This window comes from Cupressus sempervirens, chromosome 4, assembly GCF_028749045.1.
Source record: "Cupressus sempervirens isolate cs-2001-9-10 chromosome 4, ASM2874904v1, whole genome shotgun sequence".
Classification (NCBI taxonomy): domain Eukaryota; kingdom Viridiplantae; phylum Streptophyta; class Pinopsida; order Cupressales; family Cupressaceae; genus Cupressus; species Cupressus sempervirens.
This window is the reverse complement of record NC_143121.1, coordinates 799,693,437-799,697,827: the sequence shown is the minus strand read 5'-3', so window position 1 is coordinate 799,697,827 and position 4,391 is coordinate 799,693,437. Positions and strand designations below refer to the sequence as shown.

The 4,391-nt window shown below is 33.5% G+C and overlaps 1 pseudogene; it reads right to left on the bottom strand.

Annotated features, from left to right (window-relative positions):
- Positions 1-825: 825 nt before the first annotated feature.
- Positions 826-4,093, bottom strand: LOC149563806 (mannan endo-1,4-beta-mannosidase 2 pseudogene; annotated as a pseudogene).
- Between the last annotated feature and the right edge of the window lie 298 nt (positions 4,094-4,391).

Sequence of the window (4,391 nt, the reverse complement as noted above, 5' to 3'; positions counted from 1 at the left end):
ATTAAATTTCCTTTCCTAATCATTCAAAATGTTAGAATGTCAAAATCTGCATATCATAAATCATCATAATCCAATTAACATTTATCTGCATATCACAAATCATCATAATCAAATTTAAATTTATATGCATATCATAAATTATCATAATCAAATTAATATTTCACATCACATCATTATCTAATTCTATCATGTCATAAAGTTGCATCCATATGTTTTCGACCATCCCAATCACAATATTAGGTTCTATTGCATGAAAAACAATATATCCTTTAACATTAGCATTATAATCTGACATTTCAAGCATTTCTACAAATTTGGTTTCTATCAAAGAAATTGAAATAATTTAGAACATGAAATGTAATCATTAATTATATCAATTAGGTCCTAATGCAGATATTAAAATGACATAACCTTGTAGTCTCAAAAGTGTATCAAAACATTGAATTAGAAGTATCATAATGAAAATATGTCATCTATACCATGATAGTATGGGTGAGGCCTTACAACTTCAATTTTTTCCTATAAAGCTTGAGAAAGTACCTTCCTATCATCATCGATATTCCACTATTCTTCAAAACCAATATGCCTAGAATCAGAGACCTTTTTCTCTGCATGTTTTTTTTTTTTATCGAGCATGATACTCCTTTATTTTGTTCAAACTCCATGTGTGCGCGCAAGGTCTTGTAGAAGGCACACCGCTTTATCTTCATTGGTTCTATCATTAAGCACCCCAATTGATTGTTCAACAAGGAGAATAATGCTTTCTTTCTCTATCAAGGCTATTGATCTTTACTTGGCATGGAATGCCGCTGACATCCACCTCTTTCAACATCCAAGCCACATGCTTTCCTTACCCTCCACAAAAAACTACCAAACCAAAGCTCCAACACCAATTACCCCTCTCCTAGCTGACTCATATACTTTGTCATACATAAATTTGAATAGTAAGTCTCATCGAATTGGTTCAAAGCCCTTGTGGTGTGAAGAAATTCCAAGCTCTATAAAAAACACTGGTTTCTTAAGAGTGTGTTCTCCATCATCAATATGAGAAGTTACCCATTCAGAGATATATTTTAGATGATCCTCTAGTTCCACATTAGGAATCCAACCATCAAGGTAAGCATGGATAGAGGCAAAGTCAATCTCTTCAACTTGTGAATTATAAATAAAATCAGAACCAAGTGATGCAGCCCAATATCCAAGATTCACTTCAAATTTATTAGGTGTAATCTTCCTATAGAAGCCTTCTAGTCCAATAGTGAGAAGATGCTTATTATCCAATGATTTTACAAACTTTTCCATTTTCTCAATCCATGCCTTGAGTTTACGATTAAAAGGGTCTGACATACAACAAGGCTCATTAATAAGCTCCCATGCAAAAAATGACTGGCTCATTTCAATACTCAACTCCACCAAGACTATTTTTCCTTGTCAAGATTTTCTTGACATAGTCATTACAGTACCCACAAATAGTGGGATCATAAAAAAAAAGTCATTTGAAGATTGCACATCAACTCCTGCTGCATACGCCCATTGTACATACTAATCCTTCCCACCATAGGCATTGAGATTATTAAGAAGGTTGAAAATCAACCAAAGTCCATTTCTCCTTGCTTCTACAATGAAAAAATCTAATGCTTTCTCATTGTTGTGCTAAGGTAATTGATGTGCAAACAAGACCATCTTTTGATGGGTTTTAATGGTTGAGGTGCTTCATGACTTTCTCCACATCTTTGTCATGTTCTTTCTTGTATTGCACTCTTTCAACATTAAAACCAATTGTAGGCACCATAAATAGAATTTCTCCAATGTGTGATTTGAACAACATCATTGTCTTTCTAGCTACACTTATCCAAGTATCACAACATACACTTGGGCTCCATTATTTTGGCACAAATCCTCATATTCTTAGTACATTTACAGAAGGGGTCCCTATCTTTCTTCTGGTGTGAATCATAAGGTTGCACTCCTTAGAACTGTAGACATAAGAGGTAGATCACCTTTTGCATGTGGATCCGATCTCAAAAATTGACATATGCATGTTGGATATGCAATCAAGTCATGATCGTCTTGATCTCTTAGATCATACATAATCCCCTCAATGCTTTGCCAATCTAGTGCAATTAAACAGGCCCCAAAAGTGGGTCCGACTAATTTTTTTTTTTGAAATTAAACACCTAAACCCTTGAATTATTCCAAAGAAGTTACCTTATTGACTTGCAACAATTCACAATACTGATTCAACCTTTATAATTCATTTATTTCCAACTACCAATTTCGTGCCAAGAGGTCCTTTGACTGACCTTAAAAACTAACCAAAACACCTAACCAAGCTCTGAAAACAAACCTAATGATTCTCTATTCCACAATTTTTTACCCTATCAAATCTCATCTCATGAAAAATTCTTAGTTAAAAGATATTAATTGTTAAATTTTCCTTCCTAGAACTGCCTACAAGCAAATACGTTAGAAAACAATAAATTGCATTTTATTTTGGCTTTGAAAACTGGGTAAACTAACACTTGGGGGCACAAAAGCTAGAAAATTAGTTTAATATCATGAGGAGAACATAAATCTATGATTAGGGCTCATGACAAATAATAGGGCAAATTTGGCAAGCAGTCAAAGTAGGCTACTCAAATTTGCATGATTGGAAACATTGTCGGAAAAGTGGTTTTTGCAAATGAAATGGACCTAGGAAAGTGTGTAGATGGATTTGTTAGGATTTATTTTTAGAGTACAACACAATGGTATAAAAAATTCAATCTCACCTATCACAGATTTTGAGTTATGACATCCTGAATAGGGGTACTCACCATTCTGCATTTGCTGACACTAGTAAAAAGTTACAAATTGCATTTGGAATCACGTTCAAAAATAGATCAAACGAATTTGTCATAAGCTCAAAATTGAAACATAGTAAGTCTCTAACCTCTAAAATAAAATACAAAGGAATTTTCTCATTTTGGTCAACTAGATCAAAGTTATAACATGTCAAACAAGGCCTTCCAAAATTTTGAACAATTCACATCAGTGTGATAACAATAAATGGCCAACTTTGAGGGATTCAAAACCTAGTCAAATAGATTCAAAAAAACTCAAAATATGAAACATAGGCTCTTTGGTATGGACACTAAACACTCCAAAAGTGGCAAGTCATGAAACAAAACTGGGTGCGAGCTATTCAATTGCAAACACTGCCTCTTGTCGCTGTTTGACACAAGCAAAAATTCATAATTGGACATTGCTCAAACGAGACTTCAAGGAATGACTTAGAATGGAAATTTATCTTCATGGAATACATAAATGCACTAAATGAAATGTGTTAGAAACATTAAACACCTCTTAGACCTCACAAGTACAGTCAGGTATGCATGCATTAAATGAGTTTAAAAGGGCTCAAAAGCTTGGAATGGTGCTCAAATTGGGAAGGCAATTTTGAGTCCCAACAGTGGCTTTGTCTAGGGATGCATGTCCCTTGTGGGCACAATAATAATTTAGATATCTGGAAGAATCAAACCACACACTTGATAGAAACAACTTCTCTTGCACAACTTTATTGAAAGCAAGAAACAACTACTCCTACTATATACAAATGATGGCCCTAGGCCACCAGACTTCAACAAAATCTTTTACCTCTATCATAAATTTGATTTTCATCTAAAATTTCATGAGGTAAGCTAGAAATTTTTACTCTACCAATTTCACCAATCAGATTAGCATCATGAAATACACCACTTAGCAAAATTGAATCTACACCTTGACTTTCATAATGCATATAAAAATTATGATCACTCTTTACAACTTGCTCATTATGAAAGTATTGATCAACATGCTATAAAATATTAGACTCAAACTGAAACTCCTTTTCATCAAATGAATATTGCATGCTATCAATCTTGAATATGAAGGCCTCATACTCAACTTGGGGAAAAAGATCACACATACCTTGAAATTGTGTATCCTTATGCATAATCGGATGGTATTCAAATGAGCAATCAGATTTGTACTCACAGATGTCATCAATGTCAGAACCTGAAACTAATCCAAAATCCTCCAATGGTTCTTTGAAATCAGAAAATGAATTAGTCATCATACTCAAAGTAATGAGAATTGGAATTGGCAAGGCTGAATCGAATCGTGAATCGGCAATGAATCGCCCATGAATTGGAAAATTTGAAAAAACCCTTTAAATTTAGAGATTTTAACAATTTAAAACTTATTTCATGCACCCTTTATTGAATATAACTTGAACACACTATAAAATCATCAAATAGAAGTTAAAACATACATAAACATGGAAGTTTGGAACATAAAATCCATCACATTCGTAACTATGTTATCTAAAATGTAAATTGTAGGCTAGCTGAAGTAAATAGAAATCAAATGAT